The sequence below is a fragment of the Tasmannia lanceolata genome, unplaced genomic scaffold (assembly GCF_043159265.1).
Source record: "Tasmannia lanceolata isolate RefF3 unplaced genomic scaffold, GAP_Taslan_0.1 ptg000037l, whole genome shotgun sequence".
NCBI lineage: Eukaryota > Viridiplantae > Streptophyta > Magnoliopsida > Canellales > Winteraceae > Tasmannia > Tasmannia lanceolata.
This window is the reverse complement of record NW_027518714.1, coordinates 18,780,410-18,800,869: the sequence shown is the minus strand read 5'-3', so window position 1 is coordinate 18,800,869 and position 20,460 is coordinate 18,780,410.

The following is a 20,460-nucleotide window of genomic DNA, read 5'->3' as shown; positions in this document are numbered from 1 at the left end:
TCTGTATAAAAGATCATATACTCTCCCATATCTGAAGTGTTTGAGATCGAGCGACGCCGCATATGCACTGCAGGAGACTCATGAAGGAATTTGTGGAGAGCATCTGGGGGGCAAAGCCCTGGCGATCAAGGTACTCCTCAGAGGACTGTATTGGCCCACCATACGACAAGACGCGCTGAATCTGGTTAAAAAGTACGAGAGGTGTCAGAAATTCTCCCCCACCATCCACCAACCCGCTGTGGCAATGGCCCCAATTATCACTCCACTCCCTTTTGCAGTATGGGGGATGGACATCTTGGGCCCTTTTCCACCGGCTTCCGGAAAGCGCCTGTTCGTAGTAGTGGCAATCGACTACTTCACCAAGTGGGTGGAGGCATAACCTCTAGCCCAGAACACTGAGCAGAATGTGCAGAACTTCTTCTGGAAGGCAGTAGTCTGCAGATTTGGGATTCCCCGTGCCTTAATCACAGACAACGGCAAACAGTTCGACTGCCGGAACTTTCGGAAGTTCTGCTCGGACCTAAAGATTGAACAGAGATTTACTTCGGTTGCTCACCCCCAGACCAATGGGCAAACGGAAGTAACTAATAGAATCCTGCTTCAGGGGATAAAGAAGAGGCTGGATGAAAAAGCTGGCCGATGGGCAGATGAGCTCTATCACGTTCTGTGGGCTTACCGCACTACTCCTCGCACGACGACTGGTGAATCACCATTCAACCTCTCCTTTGGAACTGAGGCTGTGATACCAGTTGATATAGGCACCCCATCTCCCAGAGTCACCAGTTTCAACGAGCAGCTTAACAGCGACGGACTCCGTGCCAATCTCGACTTACTAGAAGAAATCCGGGTCGCCGCTTATAAGCAGAGGGTATCAAATTATCACAACTCCAAGATTCGCCCCAGAGAATTCAGGACAGGAGATTTGGTCCTGAGAAAGGCAGCTGTCTCCCAACCGACGAAAGTCGGGAAACTCTCACCGACTTGGGAAGGGCCATATCGAGTGAAAGAAGTTGTCCGGCCAGGAAGCTACAAGCTAGAGACACTGGAGGAGCACTTATTATTATCAATAGCCAAAACTATCCGGCGTAAAAAGGTGACTTTGTAAATTTGTAAATTTGTTGTTATAAATAAATAATCTTTTTGCAGACTTTGTTTCACTCTTACTCACTGGAAACCCAATTCTTAAACTTGGGTACTCATTGGAAACCCAGTTCACAAAACTTGGGTACTCACTGGAAACCCAGTTCACAAAACTTGGGTACTCACTGGAAACCCAGTTCTTAAACTTGGGTACTCACTGGAAACCCAGTTCACAAAACTTGGGTACTCTCTGGAAACCCAGTTCTTAAACTTAGGTACTCACTGGAAACCCGGTTCTTAAACTTAGGTACTCACTGGAAACCCAGTTCACAAAACTTGGGTACTCTCTGGAAACCCAGTTCTTAAACTTGGGTACTTGCTAGAAACCCAGTTCTTAAACTTGGGTGTTTGTATCTGGAAACCCAGTTCCTAAACTTGAGTACTTGCTGGAAGTCCAGCTCGTCACAATTCGGCTATCAACAGCCTCAGTCCCAGGTTATCAAAATTAAAAAGACAAGTCGAGCAAATCACTCAGTTGAGAAATATCAGAGACAAAGAAGGACAAATGTGATTTCATTGATCAGAATATGTGGGGCCTCGAGGGCCATTACAAAATTCATTTTAAAGATGCTACTAAGAGCTGTAGGGTCTCAAGGACCATTACAAAATGAGGTCAAAATGAAAACAGAAAAATACTAAGCGTCTGGAAGAGAGGTGATGTCAGCAGGAGCATCAGTAGGAGCATCTGGCTCCTCATCAGTAATCTTTGGCCTGGCAGGGAGAGTCATATTCTACATCACTAAGTTTGGATTGCAGGCCTGGAGCTCCTGGAGGCAGTCGTAGTATCCGAGACTATAAGCCTCACTCGATAGGCTGAAGAGCTCGGCCTCTTTTTCTTCTACAGCCGCCTTCACTGCGACGTTCTGCCTCTCCTTGGCTCTTTCTCTCTGGGCGCTCATAGCCTCGGCAGCCTTATCCAGCTTCTTCTTCTCTGAGGCCAGATCCTCCATCAACAACTTCTTCTCCTCCTGTACTCGCCCGATGCTCGTTTGAAGCTCCTGGACCTCACGGGCCAGCTTCCCGTTCTCCTCTTCGGATTCGGTAATTGCTTCAGAGAATTTCTTGCTCTTCTCCTTGAGATCATTATACTAGAGCAAGATCTGCAGACAGAAACAGGCATCAGTATGGTCAAAGGAAGAAATGGGCAGAAAGTTAGCAAACTGATCACCTCTTCCTTACCTGGTAAGCTGAGGATAACACAGCCTCCTCTCCTGTAGCTGGCGGCTCGCGAAGGACCTGTTGCTTGTCCTTCCGCAGCAGACACTTGCTCATGATCTCTGCTGCTACCCGGCTCTCGCCTAGGGCAGTATCATCCTTCAGAACAGCCGAATTGGGCCGAAAAACGTTCTCATTTAGTCCCGTAGGAGGACGGGCTCCAGAGCCGGTTCCAGTAGAAGCACCACCGGACTTAGAAGAGCCACCACCCTGGGCAAAGGGGCCTATTAGCTTCACCGTAGTCTTGGCCCTCTGAGATGGGGGCGGAGGAGTGCCCTGTGATGGGGCCGGACTCGCCAATACAGTCGCCTTTCTCTTCTGGCGCTCCTGTTGTGCCTGTGCAGCACCCTCATGTGCCCGTGGCTGGGCTCCCTGTCTTATCTTCTCAACGGTCGATTGTTTCTTCATTTCTGCAAGACAAGAGAGCAGTCAGAAGCAAGCATATAAAAGTAAACAGATTGCAAAGATAAGTCTAGCTACATACGTTCTGGAGTCGCGGCACTCACGCCTAGCCCGACCAAAATCTCCTCTTTCGAAAACTCCGAACAGCGGATAAGGCCTGATTGCTCAATCTCCTTCCGCATCAAGGCGAAAGTCTCTCTGTCCTCACTCTCGAGGAGCGGCTTTCGACTTAATTTGGAAGTGTCCGGAGTGTCCCACACTAGAGGGACAGGCCAGGGCTCACTGGCCTCCTTATCCTCGACGTAGAAGAACCTATTCTTCCATTAATGTATTGACGAGGGGTGCCGGTAATGATTTTTAGCTCAGGGCGCTGGCTGATGTAGATCCAGCCCCCTTCCTTATGCCTCTTCAGATGTGCACAAGCACGGAATAGCGACAAACTCATGCTCCTCTCTAACCGGCCGTGGACGAGATACAAGAACCCAGTCAGTAGTCTCCATGAGTTCGGAGCTACTTGAGCTAGGGCTAGTCCGTAGTATCGAAGCACCGCTGCGAAAAATGGGTGCAAAGGAAATCGGAGTCCCGCCCTCATCGACTCCTCATAGATACAGAGATCCCGGCTCTCGTTACAGGCTCTGTCTCCCTCTATAGCTGCCATTAGTTCAAATCTTGGAGGCACGCAGTACTTATCCCTAATGTCCCCCAGCATGGACCTGGTGAGATAGTTCTCCTCGACTAGAGCTCGCAGGTTGTATTTTGGGTTGGCATCCATCCGCGCTCTAGCGATCACCTCCACCGCCCGGCCAGGAAGGAATGTTGTAGACGCCTCAGCAACGTCACTTTCAACACTCCCTTCTGCTCGGGGGAGACTACAAGTGGGGAGTGGAGTGGCGTTCAAGTCTAAAAACACCTCATCCCTGTCCCCTCCGTCGTCGCTATCTACAAGATCTATCCTAGCGGACGTCCTAGCCATTACAGGCTCCTGCGGCGGCCTAAATTCTGAACTACTGCTAGTGGAGGACTCCGTACCGGACTCGGAACTCGAATTACTATCAGACATGCAGTAAAGAGAAGGGCTGAGAGGAATACCGGTGAGTGGAGCTCATCAAGTCATTGCGCAACTCCCACTGCGAACTGCGAACTGCGAACTGAGAACTGAGAAGTCGAAGCTCCCAGAGCAAGAATAGAAGAAAAGATGAAAAGTGAAAAGTAAAAAATGAAAGGGGGTAAACCTCCTTTTATAGCTTTTCAGAGGCGGTGGGGCAATAAATGCGACGCACGCATCTCGAGGACACTCGAATGGCGCCACGTGTCCCATATTTATGACGGACACATTCTCCCACTCAAAAATACGATCAAGCACGCGCGTGTTCCTACACGCATGAAAATTCACATCTCCACTCCGTACTCCGTACTGGATCTTTAAAGCCGAACTGGATATAACGTGTTTCAACAAAACGACAAAAATCAGTCCGGTCCGAACCGGACTGGCCGCAAGACGACAAAAATCAGTCCGGTAAAAGCCAAACTGGATATAACGCGTTTCAACAAAATGACAAAAATCAGTCCGGTCCAAACCGGACTGGCCACAAGACGACAAAAATCAGTCCGGTAAAAGCCGAACTGGATATAACGCGTTTCAACAAAACGACAAAAATCAGTCCGGTCCGAACCGGACTGGCCGCAAGACGACAAAAATCAGTCCGGTAAAAGCCGAACTGGATATAACGCGTTTCAACAAAACGACAAAAATCAGTCCGGTCCGAACCTTACTGGCCGCAAGACGACAAAAATCAGTCCGGTTGAAGCCGTACTCCGGACTCCGAGCTCCAGACTCCGAACTCCAGACTCAATATGACGCGTCCTATAAAAGCGCCAATAGCCAGTCCGGTTGAAGCCGTACTCCAGACTCCGATCTCCGGACTCCGAACTCCGAACTCCGGACTGAATATGACGCGTCCTATAAAAGCACCAAAAGCCAGTCTGGTTGAAGCCGTACTCCGGATTCCGGACTGAATATGACGCGTCCTATACCGCGCCAAAGCCAGTCCGGTTGAAGCCGTACTTCAGACTCTGGACTCCGAACTCCGGACTGAATATGACGCATTCTAAAGCATCAAAAACCAGTCTGGTTGAAGCCGTACTCCGGACTCCGAGATCCGGACTCCGAGATCCGGACTCCGAACTCCGAACTCCGGACTGAATATGACGCGTTCTAAAGCATCAAAAACCAGTCCGGTTGAAGCCGTACTCCGAACTGCGGACTCCGAACTCCGGGCTCCGAACTCCGGACTCCGGACTGGATCTCCAGAATGAATTCCCCGATTCACTTTCAAACAACGTCTGCCCATCCAGAAAAACGAGTGATCACACTTTCCCAAGTCTCTCAATGACTTGAAATACTGGGGGGCAACTGATGGGGTGTGAAAACACCAGCCTCTCACAGGCCGCCACCTGTCCCAGAGTAGGTGAGCTGCAGCCTCTCACAGGCCGCCACATGTCCCAGAGTAGGTGAGCTGCAGCCTCTCACAGGCCGCCACCTGTCCCAGAGTAGGTGAGCTGCAGCCTCTCACAGGCCGCCACCTATCTCAGAGTAGGTGAGCTGCAGCCTCTCACAGGCCGCCACCTGTCCAGTACACCTCACCAGATTTTCCCTATAAATAGGGGATCAAAGCTCAGACCAATGGGTAATGAAAAATCCCTTCTCTCCCTAAAAACTCTTAGACATCTCCCCTTCACTCCTGCTCATACTGACTTGAGTGTCGAAAGGCCTGTCCGGAGTAAAACCCGGTCTGGTCTTCTGACCTCGCTTGCCTTGTGCAGGACTCAGCCCTCATAGCAGGACTCGTTCTCGACCACCTCACTCCTCGTTCACTCCGGTCCCTCAGGACTCAGCTCCCCTAGTCATCCAGCTCAGCTCTCATGTCACTGCTGTACCTGTTACCGATTTTAGGTCTAACAGTATGTATTTCTTTCAATTAATTGATGAAGATGAGAATTGTCAGGATAATAAAAGTAGATTCATCTAAAATTGAACACATCATTTCCTTTTCATCTGTCCCTTTTTCCCAATAATATACCAATGATCTTCTTCAATTAATGAGGAGTTTGTCATGTATGCTGGTGAAAGATCAATGGGGCATTTGTAGTTCATTTGATTAGTCATCATAATTTATGTTAGAATAGTTTTTTATTTGTATTTTAAAAGCACTTTGATGGGATCATGCATGGAAGTTAATTAGCAGAGTGTGATATTCGATTGAGCCTCACACCTTCCAGTCTCGTAATTAGAGAACAAAATTAAATGGAACGCATGCTTGGTATCTCGCGGAGTCAAGCACAGGTCCTAAGCCCTAACCCAAGTAACGACTCTCCTTTTATCCTTTTATCAGATTGGTTCTTTCATCCAATTCAAGCACCACTCTTCGATAGATTTTTCGATAACTATACCACTACACCTTCAAGAAACCACAAATTACAAATTGTGAACCTAAACCTAAACTAAGTAAACCGATGAATCAAGTTGCATAGGTTTGAATACGGATTCTTCCCCACTTATTTATAGATTATAAGGTCACTGTTGAAAAATATTCCCACCATTAACTTTTGGGCTCCTGTGATCCCGCATCCGTGTAAGCATATCCTCAACACTACACTTTAATTTACTTTTCCTCTTTTTCATAAAGTGGAGATTTTTTTATACTTTCGCTAAAAAAAAAGTTAGAAGTAGTGAGCCCATGCAATTGCAAATATAAATTCCTATGGCAGATGGGACAATTGGCTGATGTATTGCAATAGAAATCCTTACTATACTAAAAGCGAGAATCCTATATTTTTCGGCACGTTCTTTCCTGCTATTGCATTATGCGTCCGCCTTAATTTCCGTAAAACTCCCACATATGTCCTTTTTCAATACGTCTTTTTTCTCATTTCCACTTCTCATATGCCCTTGTACATGAGTTAGAAAAAGACGCCAGCTGTCTCCTTTTAAACCAAGTATTGAAGCTCGGGGACAAGATTAGAAGGGTCCATTAAGCACCTCATAACTATGTCATAATAGATCCAAACACTTGCCCCGTATGGACTTCCATATCATAATTGCCTTGACTCATAAGCTATTGCATGCAGGTTTAACCGCCTAATGACCTAGACATTTCATAAAGAGCTATTTCAATTGAGTTACCAAGCCCACCAAGATCTATTTCAGTATTCGAAACACTACCGGGACGTCCGAACAGGTCTTGAGCGCCTCACAACTGACTTGCTGAAGTATGTTTTTAATAAGCCGGTAGGGGTCCCCACAAAACCCCAACTTACCTATCAAATTGGAGTGAATATTTTACGGCCTACACCATAGGATAATCCAAACCGTCCATTTGATCATTCCCAAATGATGATCACATCCTTACAATCTATAGATAAATGACATAGTTTGGAAACCCCGTAACTGTGTTGGGATCATCCTATGGAAATGATTTTTGGCATACAACCTATGGTGTAAGTCCGTACAATCAAGTATTTTTTAAAAGAATCGTACGCCCTTATCATAGGATGATCCAGACCGTCCATTTAATGGGCCACAATATAAATTGATTGTTCCCAAAAAATAATTTAAATCTGATAATCCTTTGTTCACGCACGTGCATTTATTTTTTTTTTAATATAAACCTTTTCATGCACGTGCATTTTTACTAGTCCATATAAAAGACAATAACAAATAGCCTCCGTAACAGACCCAAAAAGAAAAGAGAAAAAGAAAGAAAAGAAAGAGTATTACATTCATTGATTAAAAGGGCCAGCGATGATTATAAAAACACTATAATTACATTTGTATTACTATTTTAAGCACGCCAAAGGCCCACACCCATTGCTTTATTTTTCATTGAAAACAAAAATTTGAATTGTGGGATGCATCATGGATTCGACCCTGAAGGCCCACCTCTAGTTTTTTACTATATATGGTAACATTGAGCAGCCTATATGCAATTTCAATAAAGAAAGTACGTATATTTTGGCATATTTTCTACTAGTAAAAAACCCCGTGCGATGCACGGGCTCGCAAAGAACTGTACGAACCACGTCATAAGTTGATCCAAACCGTCCATGTGATGGAACACAACATAAATAGGTTGTGCCCCAAAAATCATTTCCATAGGCTGATCCTAGCCGTCCAATCTATAGAGGTTCCCATAATTCCCCTTAAATCGGATGGTTAAGATCACCCTATAGATTTTTTATTAAAAAACCATAAAAGAGGGAGGTAAGATTGAAATTATGTGACTTTAATGGGTGCGTGCGATGCACGGGCCGACAAAGAACTGTACGGACCACGTCATAGGTTGATCCAAACCGTCCATGTGATGAAACACAACATAAATAGGTTGTGCCCCAAAAATCATTTCCGTAGGCTGGTCCTAGCCCTCCAATCTATAGATGTTTCCATAATTCCTCTTAAATCGGATGGTTAAGATCACCCTATAGATTTTTTATTAAAAAACCATAAAGGAGGGAGGTAAGATTGAAATTATATGGCTTTAATGGGTGCCTTTGTTAAAAGCATAAAGGAGGGGGTAGGATTGAAAATATGTGAGTTGAATGGGTGCATTTGTTAAAAAAAGTCAAAAAAAGTGATGTCTAATTCTCATAGAATTTTTAAAAAAATCAAAAAATTCTCTTCTTTTCCATCCAGCTTATTATAGTAGATAGTAGATATAGGAGATGATTGGATGATAAATGTAAGGGTCCCGGTATTTCCACCCTCAAAATTAGGAACTTTCACCCATACTGATTTTCTCACTAGCCTCTAGGTAAAACCAAAAAAAAGTGGGACTAACTGCAATAAGTAGAGTTAGTGGTTTTTTTTTTTTTTGCTCGGTAATTTGGGGTTAGGCAGACCCCCACCAGCTATATTAATTAAAACAAAATTACAATCTTTGATAAGCCATGCCGGAGAAATCTTCCGATACAATGTTTAAAAGCTCATCAGGAGCTAAACAAAGAGGGATTGGGTCCCCTTTACAAATACAGTTTGGTTTAGATAGGAAGTCAGCAGCTCTGTTGCCCTCTCTCCAAATGTGAGTTAGAGTCCAGCGGTCAAGAGAATTGAGGATGGTTCTGAGTTTTTCAAGGGAAGGGATTTTCCTCCAAGGACAAGGCCACAGGCGATGAATAACCATGACTGCAAGGAGAGAGTCAGATTCAATCCAAAGATTCTTAACAGGAAGTTGGCAGGCAAGGATGACTCCATGAAGAATAGCTTCAAATTCTAATTCCTGAATTGGGAGAGGCTCACAGTTTACAGAGAAGAAAGATAGAATGGTCCCCAAGTGGTCCCGGAGAAGGCCACCAACCGAGGCAGAGCCACAAACAAGGGAGGCATCAGAATTCAACTTAACTTCAGATTCAGAGGGGGGCACCCAGTGACAGAACTTAGCTTCTGGGGTTTTGCTGACCAGAGGGAGATTGAAAATTTTCGCAATTTTGCAATTTTCTTCAGAGGTTTCGTCTTTCAGATTTAGAGAGAGAATACGAGACCTCGAAGTGCTGATAATTCTGCTAAGAAGGATCCTTTTGTGAGTTTTTTTGTTTTCAAAGAGTCTCGCATTTCTTTCTAGCCAGATTAGGTAGATAGAAGCCGTGAGAAGAATTCGGGTTAGAGAATATGTCTGCCCCTTCTTCTTGAATTTATTCCTGATCCAGCTTTCCTCATCAGAGAGCGATTTCTTTTGCTTCTTAGAGTTAGTGGTTGCTCTCTAGTTCAATAGATTTGATAATGTATATGTGAATTGCAAGGCGGCTTGAATCAACTTTAATTATTTGTTGTTCTTCTTTTTTTCTTCTTTGTGTGTGTGTGTGTTGGGATTTGCTAGCGTCCATCGCAAAAGGCATTCCGTGGCTGGACCAGCCACCTCGTGAATGAAGACAACAACGGTTGCCTCCATTCACGAGGTGGCAGGTCTGATGTGCAACAGACCAGTCTCAAAATGCCATTTGCAATAGACACTAGCAATTCCCTAATATAATATAATATATATATATATATATAGTATTCCTTTAATATAGTTTTTTGTTATGTAAGGTATTGAATAAGTTTAGAGAAATTAAGATTAAAGGTGTTTAATACCTAAATGGAAGTTTATATTTATGAAGCTTTCAATAACCTCGAGTGGAAAAAGAAAATTTTGTTTTTATAAGGTATTAAATAACTCGAGTGGAAACTCAAATTTTCCCATTATATACAAAAATAGATAATAAATAGCAATATATTAAGAAAAGTCTATTTGAACAAAAAATTGACATGGGCGGAAGTGCCTAAATTTATGGGTGGTAGTACTAGCACTCTAAAATATAAATAAATGATTTTCTTTGGGAGCTGATATTTCCGCTCCACTTTTAGACTAATCCACTCCAAGTTGGAGTGTTTTGGTCTAAAGGTGGAGTGGAAATATCCAAAGCATAGGGGAGTTGATATTTCCACTCACCTTTTAGAGTGGATTGGTCTAAAAGGGGGAGCGGAAATATCAATTCCCTTTTCTTTTTGCTCTTAAAAATTGGCATTGGAGTTTTCCACCGAAGAAAAAGTGATATAAAATATGGATTAATTAATAATAGTCTTGGCTTCTAATCGAGATCATTGAATGCGTAATATAATGATAAAAGCAGTCAGCTTTGGACCCATTGTCCCGAGTGAGAAGCACTCAAAGACATGCTTTTTGTAGGAATTTGTGGAGAAACCATTAACAAATAAGTAATGTATAGCCGCGACCTGTCGGTGCTCTTAGGCCCCCTATGTTTTGTACTTTGAGAATTGAATGTGAGTTAAAAACTGGTTATTTGACTCAAATTTAGGTCCTGTTTGTTTTGGATTTTGAGAAATGATGGTGAGTCCCATAATGATTACTGGACTCATAATTAAACGTAATTTTGAGTCCAGTAATACCCAAAATCAGTTCTCAAAATCCAAAACAATTATGTTTAATTTTGAGTTCAATAATAAGTTTTAGTGTACTTTGCATTCCCAATCTCCCACTAGCTATATCGTGATTTGAACACGACTTAAGTAACTAAAAGTCATTACATATATTAATGTGTTAGCACTTGGTTCCTATTAGCATGTGTCGTGCTAACTTAAAATACAGTGGAGGGCATATTGTTTGGGTGATACAAACTATTCATTTGATTGGCTCTCACATAGATAGGTTGTCCACAAAAAATCAGCTCCCTAGGATCATCCCAACCCTACGATTTGTGGATGTAAAATTGACGTGTATAAACCCTCACAAATCTGTCCATTTTTTGCCTCCACGGTTCGAAGGGTTAGGATGATCCTATGTAGCTGATTTTTTGGGCACACCCTATCTATGTGAAGGCCCATCAAATGAATGCTTTGGATCACCCAAACAATATGGGCCCCCACTGTATTTTAAGCTAGCTAGTGTGTAGATAACTTATCTACACTTGTGTGTAGAAACCGTTTTCTCTATTTGAATTAGTGTTATAAATAACTTGATTTAATTATATGCCAATAAGCTTTATATGGTTCATAAAAAATCCAGACTAGGATTGTTTACATTTAAGCAAATTTGAAATCTAAAATAATAGCCCGCGATTCATCAATTCATCATTATATATTTTATTAACGTACTTATATGTAGAAGAAAAATGGTATAGATTGTTCATCATGGACAAAAAGGTCTCGACGTACGCTCTTCAGCTGTGTTTGGTAATCATGAAAAATTATTTTATGGAATATTGGTAGGTCCACTTGTGTGAGAAGGGCTGAGCAGGAAGGAGAGAGGGACTTAGCAACTGGCCCCACAAATATCCCATGGAATATTTTTTTCATGGTGACCAAACATGGCCTAAGAAGAAAAAAATAATCAGTTTTATTTAAGAACATAGAAAGAAGAGTCACAACTGTGTGAAAGGAGGAGAGAAGGAAGGACAGAGAATTGGTTTTATATTTTCCTGGTTTTTAAGAGCTCTTCTTGCTCCCCTCACTCCTCCTCCTACCCCTCTCAAATCTCTCCATTTCTGACCAATCTCTCACAAATGGCCCCACAAATATTCCATGGAATATTATTATTATTTCATGTTAGCTGCATCAATTAAATAGAGAGACAATGGTCCATGAAAATGAGTTGCGTGTTTGAGGTTGTTGGCATGAAATAAACAAAGATAAATATTTAATTAATTGAATTTATTATTTTATCTTTGTTTTGGGTGCATTTTTAAGCCTTTATAAATTCTCATGTTCTTCATTAAAAATTATTAAATAACGATACTTTTCTTCCCAATTCTCTAATTAAAAAGTTAAGGAAAAAAAGTCAGTTGGGTATTGAATATTCAAGCATTTTAAAATCATGGAAGACTCTCTTTACTTATGGGTAGAAGTAAGTCCTCCTCATTGAATGGCCGAATTCGAAAATTTTATGGAAGGATGGGTGACCTAACGAGAAGATTACTACAATAATTTTGAGTAGTGTCAATATCAAAAGAAGGGGTATAAATATCATTTCTTAAGCGAAATATCATCAACTAGTGCATGTGTTAGTCAGTGAAGGACCTAAGATGTAAATTTTCATCACATGCATTATTATTTTATCAGTTAAATACAACATGGATACACCATTTTTTTATATTTAAAATAAGAATACTAAAGAAATATAACTTGTACAATACAATTTTATGATGCACTAATGACTCCAATAATCAAGATTTTTTTTCTAAAAAGTGATTAATTTGCCAATGTGATAGGATTTTATGGGATAATTTTCTTTGCTTTTACTCTTCAGCAAATAGGAGCAACTTGACATGGTGTGTGTTTGCATCTAAGTTAGCAAAACTTCGCGTTTTTTCCTTTAACAATATATGTTTTTTTTATAAACTTAGTGTTGATGTTATTTTCAATAAAAGTTATAAGAGATTTGCTAGGGACCATCGCAAAAGGCATTTTGCGGAGCATCTGTTGCATGAGAGAGCACCACCTCAATGAATTTAAACTAATAAGACAAAATCTGAGACTGTGTTTGCTCTCTCATGCAACAGATGCACCGCAAAATGCCTTCTGCGATGGTCCCTAGCAAATCCCAAATTATAAAACTCAAAATTTTGAAACTTTTTTTATTAAATTTTTCAAAAAAAAAAAAAAAAACTTTCGAGAAAATGTTAAAGTGTAAAAGATTAAATATCACCTTCTCCAAGTGCTTAAGCTTTTTTAGTAATTGGATGTTTCACATGGTATCAGAGCTGGGTTCAAAGCTCCTTGATATTAAAAAAAAATCAACATGTAATGGCCAACCCAAAAGAGGGGCCACATGTGCCACGTGGAGGCCAACCCTAAAAGGTGGGGCCAGATGTGAGAGGAGGAGTGTTTAGTATAAAAAAATTAAATAACACCTTCTCCTACGGCTTAAGCTTTTGGAGTAATTGGTTGTTTCACAAAAAATTCAAAGCATGTATTTCTCCTATCATGCTTTGGTTACTCTATTTGATTCTTTTGCTTTATGTTTCTGATATTCCTTTCAATTGGGCTCTTCTAGTTGATAAATTTATCAAGATTAAAGAAAACAAGGGTTTTTCGCATTAGTCTAAGATGCATTGAGCTGAGATCTATTGTTTGATGAAGAAAAAATATTTTTTTATTATTTGATTTAATGTTTGTTAATACATAATCTAATTTAATTATATATATATATATATATATATATATATATATATATATACCAATTGGACAATTCTAACCATTAAAAAAAAGACAACTCTAACCATTGAATCTATGGATTCTGCTTTGGATGTGAGTAATTCTGCCATAATGGCATGCAATGCATCCACGGTGGGCCCATGAGATACACTTCTCGTAGGCCCTGTTCGTTTGAGATGGTGACTACCGATTGTGAGTGAGTGTCAAACCGATTATTGGACTCAAAATTACTTTTAAATTTGAGAGTGTGACTACCGATAATCAGTTTAGCACTTACAAAATGGTTTTCATAACATTAAACGGATAGGGCCTAAAGAACCTGATCGTTTGAGATTGTGATTACCAATTGCAGGATTGTGGGCCCCAAACCGATTGTTGGTCTCAAAATTAATCTTAAACTGGATAGGACCTATAGGGCCTAAGGCCCTATTCGTTTGATATTATAACCACCGATTGTGAGCCCCCAGCCGATTATTGGAGCCAAAATTACCTTAATTTTGAATCAATTAATCATCTAGGGGCCATCTAGGTTGTCACAATAATCATCTAGGGGCCATACAATCGGTTGTCACAATCTCAAACGAACAGGGCCTAAAGAACATGATCGTTTGAGATTGTGACTACTGTGCGCCCCAAACCGATTGTTGGACTCAAAATTAATCTGTTGGAGGCCCACAAAGCGGTCACAATCTCAAACGAACAGACCTTATATTGACTCGATTTTAGAGAGAAATCAGGTGGGCCACCAATTGGCGTGGGCCCCCCGGGGGGTGCCGCTATCAAAACGATTAAAAAGCTTCTTTTGACTCTCTTCATGTAAACAAAAAAGAAAAGCAAGTTACCTACAAAAAAAAAAAAAAAAAAAGCAATGTGAAAGGTAAGAAAAACGCGTGGACGTCATGGACATCGGACCGTACGATTAGTGATTCTTTAGTCCCGTGATTGCCGCATCTCTGACTCGCCGGAATAAGTGAAGACAATGGCCGGACATTGGTCAGCGTGCCGTCGTATCCGGCGAGTGTGTCAGATTGGAGGGGGAATGAATAATGAATGGATGGATCTCTCTTTCCTCGGTTCTCTAAAGATCGACTGAAAAGGACACCTTAAAAACAAGTGGGACCCACTACAATGACTCATAGAAAGAAATTTTTTTTACCATTTTAAGGTTTATACTTGAGATGGTTTTTTCCGCTCCCATGTAGGATAATACACTCCACTTGTAACGTGAATTGTGGGTAGGCGTGGCAAAATTGGCCGAACCGAACCGGAACCCAGCCGAAACCGAACTGAAAATTCCGTAACCGATTCACATTTCGGTCCGAATATTTCCAATGATTATGAGTAAGGGGTGGCAAAATTGGCGGAACTGAACCGAAAATTCGGTTTCGGTTTGGTAAAACCAAACCGTTTCAAATTTCGGTTCGGTTCGGTTTGGGGTTCGAACTGAACCAAAACCGAACCATTGCCACCCCTAATTGTGGGCAGACTTTTAACGCCTTTTGACGGCAAATCACGTTAAAGTGGGGGTGTACTATCCCACAGAGGGGCGAAAAAATCATTTCCCTTATAATTAACCCTTTTTTTTGCTTTTTTTTTTGAAAATCTAAGGTGGGGAAAAAAGGAGAAAGGCATTGGTGGGAGAATAAAAAAGATGAGAATAATTCTCTACTTTTCTCTGTTACCACGTTCGCTCACCGACACCTTTTTTGTCTTTTTTATTTTCTCCTCCACTTTTTTTTTTCAACGGGTTTTTAACGCGAGAGCCGAGGGAGGCTGTCCGACAGCTGGATCGAACGTTGGGGTATATGTTTCATGTAAAATGACTAAAATGTCCCTTCCTTGAATTTCATATATGCAAAATGATATTGCCACTCACCTTGTCTCATTTCCCATTTCCCCAGAGAATTTCAATAGGGGAATGATTCCAGCGCTCCATTGTTTTGATAAACATACGCTCCACTTGTTTGTCGTGTAGTATTTAGGTCTTTAAGAGCCTTTTGAAAACCGTAATATTCCTCTGACAGCCCTTTAAATACTATACGATAAAAATTGGAGCGCCTGTTTATCAAAACATTGGACGGCAGAAATCATTTCCCTTTCAAAATTATTTTTTCTCGGTTTATAGGAAAGTGAAATAATTATTGTTAACCCATAGGGACGTCATCATAATTTGAAGGTCCCTCTAAATAGAAATTGAATAGGGTTGATTCAACTTATGCTTAGAAATATTTTTCCTTTCCAAACTTATCTACAAAATTCCTGAAAACAGAGCCTGATTTTTCAACTAAAATGGGCGTAAAACAAATTTTATACCCACTCTTATAAGTGGAAAAATGGGCATAGAATATGTTTTACGCCCATTTTACGAAAGATTATTTGGAACTTCATGATCATTTCAACTAGGATTTGTCCAATGATCTCAATTGTCTTATGGATGTCTTTCAAATTGCTAGTTAAGAAATGAGTAACAGTATAAGTTGAAGGCCAATGAGCCCTTTATTTTTCAAATGTAATTTACATTATGAAATTTGAGGTTTTTTCACCTACGTACCTCGTGGCTTATTTTCAATTTTTGTAAAGGTCCTAGATTAATCGTATTATTATAAACCATGTTTTTTAATCTCAGCCTTCACAAAAAGGTAAAAAGCTGAATTTTGGGCGACACACATAGTCGCGATGGAGGTGAAACAATCTCATCAAATGATAATAACTGAAGATCAGTGCTAAATACTACATTTATCATCTTCTTTTTTTAATTGATTAGAAACAAAATATCTAATGATCCTATCTTCTTCTATTGAAAAATGTCATTATGTTATGTATGAGGTGTTTTTTCTCCATGGGTAATGGAGATTTTTATCTTTTAAAATGAATTACAGTGCAATTTGTATCCAGTCTTTTTTTTATAACGGCACTACTCTCTTAATTTTACATCAAGAGTTGATTAGTCTAAAAGGGGAGCGGAAATATCAACTCCCCTATGCTTTAGATATTTCCACTCCACTTTTAGGCCAATCCACTCCAAGCTGGAGTGGATTAGTCTGAAAGTGGAGCGGACATAGCAGCTCCCTTTTATAATTATCTATTAAAATCCACTAAATCCCCTACATGGAAATTCTTATCCCAACCCTTTTCTAAGATTTCCATCCCTTTCATGAAAGGACAAACAAAAAGGAGTGGAAATGCTGGGAAAAAGGGTGGAAATATTATTCCTCTCCCCCAAAAATGAGTGCGGGTATCGTTTTTATATGTCCACGCTTTTTGTTTCTCTTTTTCAACAAAAAGACATAAGGGGTAATTTGGTCAATCAACGTTCAGAATTTGAAGATGATGACGTGGCGTGGGGGCGACAGTGATAGCGAGATGGCTCCTCCATTTTACCTATTTACTTTGAGGTCTCCGTCCGTGTAAAGTTTTCGTGTGGTTTATCAGAATCGGCGATTAATCGCCATCCAGCCCTAAAAAGGTTGTACTAGTTGAAAATGGCAAAGAAGAGGGAAGATAGTTGCATCCATGGGTGACATCTAGTAGGGCACTTTGATTGGGCCCACTTGTGAGATGTATTTTTGATCGTTGATTGGTCACATCATTGGACAGCCACAATTATTAAGGGGTCGTTTAGAATCTTGGATTTCGCAATGGAAGGAGTGTAAAATTCTAGGTTGTAGGTTGCAAATAGTAGGAGATCGACCTTGTTTCCAAGTTTTAGAAATCTCCAGATAGGGGAGAGATTTCTAAAACATGGATTTCTTATTTAAATCCTTCAGCTGCAACCTATTTCCCCCATATCTACAACCTACTTCCGTTGTACGATACATAATTTTACACTGCTTTTATTGTGAAATCCAAGATTCTAATATCTGTGTATCCAAACGGCCCTTAAAGCTTAAGCATCTCTGATAGTGGGCCTGTTCTCGGAGAAAGGAATCCTTAGATATGTAATTCTTGGACAATTTTGTCTTGAATAAACCATTAGAATTGGGGAAGTGATATATCCGCCCTTTTTTTCACTTGGGACAGCCACCTCTGGTGTAGCTATGACTGCAGAGGTTATGATTTACCCCACGTGGAAAGGTCTCAGCGGCCCTGATTGCCACGTACACTGGAGTTGGCTGTCCCATGTAAAGAAAAGGGGCGGATTTATCATTTCGCTAGAATTGGCGACCATATCCATAAAATAAATCCCACCTTGTTATCCTCGTGGAGTGGAGCCCAATTGGATGAATGATTCAAATCTTATCGATATCACATGGGTATTACCAACCTTTGGAAAAAATCATTTAGCAGGCAAAAAAGTTTTCATGTAAAACAATAATTTGAAACCTTCTTATCTACGAAACAAGTAATCATTCTCTACATGTTATGTAATAATCTTACCATTTATGATTCAACTCCTACAAGTTCAATTGATTTATATGAGAAAATATTCATATTCATCTTAATATTTTTGAATAAAAAACATATTTTGACAGTTTAGCGTTTGTTAATGGTTACAAAGTTAGTTTAATGGTGTGAAACGTACATGAGAGATCACTACAAGTTTAGCGTTTGTTCATATTCATCTCAATACACTAACGTTTGCTTGAGATTTTACAATCCTCAGATCACTCAACATGAAATTGACCTGAATGCTATATATGAAGGGAGGAGATAAATTCGCACCACTAGGATTATTGCACCCACTTTAGCGCTTTTTGATGTGGAAAAGAACTGTAACGTGAGTAGACTTTTAGGGTGCGTTTGGATTGCCGGAATCGGGAATCAGTATGGGTATCGCATTAGAATCCAATTCCAAATTCCCTCTGTAAACGGAATAACCATTTCATTCTAGTGTTTGTGTAAGCACTGGAATTTTTCTCGGGAATCAATCATGATTCCAGTTCTAATGTTTGGTACTGTCTAAACCAATGTCGGAATGGAATGAAATTTTCAATAAAAATTTCATACAATCTCCACCAATAATACTTGTTTTGCTGCTACGCTATCTATAAGAAAATTATACAAATACACGTTACGCAATAAAATCACAAATTAGTTTTGCTGCTACCCTATTGATTAATCTAAATCTTTTATGTGGTAGGCCACAACTTAGTGGATAAATAAATAAATAGCACAATTCAACCACTTAAATTGCAATTGTGCAATGCAATCACATATAGCAACCATGGTTTTAAATTTCGACAGAAATTTCGGATTTCGGTGGAGACCGACACCGAAACCACACAAAACCGAAATGGTCATTTATTTCGGTCGAAAATTTGAAATTTCAAGGTCCGAAACCGGTACCGAAACCGAAATTTTAAACCTCGATAGCAACTATGGCAATGCATGCAATAATTTGTCATACATAACTAAATATACAAAAAAACTGAAAAATATAAAAAAAACAGGACTGAAAAACATAAAAAACAGGGGACAGGCTGTCCGACACAATGTAACCAGTTGCTATAGTCCCACACTATAACCAGATGCTATAATCCCACCCTAAACATTCTTTTGTTTGGTGAATTGGGTTTATTCCATGGATGGATGGAAGACTCTCAAAACAGAGGTTTAGTGCTTAAGGAGTTGATCATGTAGTGGTGGGCATTGCTTTCTTCAGTTTCATCATTGAAGCATTTTGAAGAGTACTTCCACAAGATTTTGCCCTGTAGAAAATTATATTCAAGTGTTTATTCAAAAACTTTTCTAGAGGGTTGCTTAGGAGAATCCAGACACTAGCATATTCTGTGATTATGCTAGCTAATCAAGTACTTTGGAGAATATGTGATTATGTTTAGCTATAGAACTGTTTCTGCAATCTCTAGCTTATAAAGGAACAAAGTTCCATTCAATTAACATTAATAAAAACAATATTTTGAATAATAACCTACAGAAAAGTTACAACTTCCATCACTGCAACTCCGTAAATACCACCCCCTTGGGCGGGTATCAAATAACGCAAAATATTCCATCGTTATTTCTGATGGGAGGTCAGTTTTGTTTCCCATTACAATACCCAAGCCAATCCAAACACCGGAAGAGCGATTATTGGAGTCGGATACCCATACCGATTTCCGATTCCGGCATTCCAAATGCACCATTAACGTTTTTTGACGTCAATTCACATTCAAGCGGTGCGAACAATCCTACAGTGGGTGCGAATTTCTCATCTACCCTCATTTCCTATAAATTTAGTGGGAACCTATTTCTAATGTGAGGGTGTGGTTGAATTAATCGTATGATTTTCTACATATACATGTCCTCTTGAAAATTTGCTTAACAAATCAATTTTTAAAAACATCGATCAAATGTCAAATCCATCATTTTTTGCAATAATACTTTTCACTTTATTAAACATATTTTTTGCCTGTTGGGAATTTTAACTGGCAACCTTCAACATCTAATTAGAAAATTTTAAAATAAAGGGATATACTCTGTCATTATGGATTGTCTTGCCACCCACTCCCCACACACAAAAACATCTGTGCGCATCAAGACTAAGACTAAATGTATATGCAATCTGAGGGTGCGGATATCATTTACTTTTTAAGAAATTAAATCATTAAATTTAGTACTTAAGTGATGAGGACTATATTTCATTAATCATGGGTTCTTTACAATGAGCTCTAATCAATGCTTATATAGAAGAATTAAGAGATAAACATAGAAAGAGATTAAGTAAGAAAGGAGATGACCCTAATCTAGTTTAACTCACATACAGACATACAGTCTAGTTGCCTAATCTAAGACCTTGATGATCCAAGGGTCAAATCTGGTGAGATCTGATATATTCTAACATCAAGATGTGAGGAAGATCTGAAATGCTCCATCATCTCCCTTACAGATGGCACAATAATACTATATTAAGAATTATAAACTTCTAGTAATGAATGATTATGTCACTAATGTGTTGATTTTTCTTGTGGCTGAGTTGGGTTATACCCCATAAAGCCTAACAATATGGGCAAGGGACCCAATTGCATTTTCTTCTATTCACATGTCTGAATCATTGAAGGAAA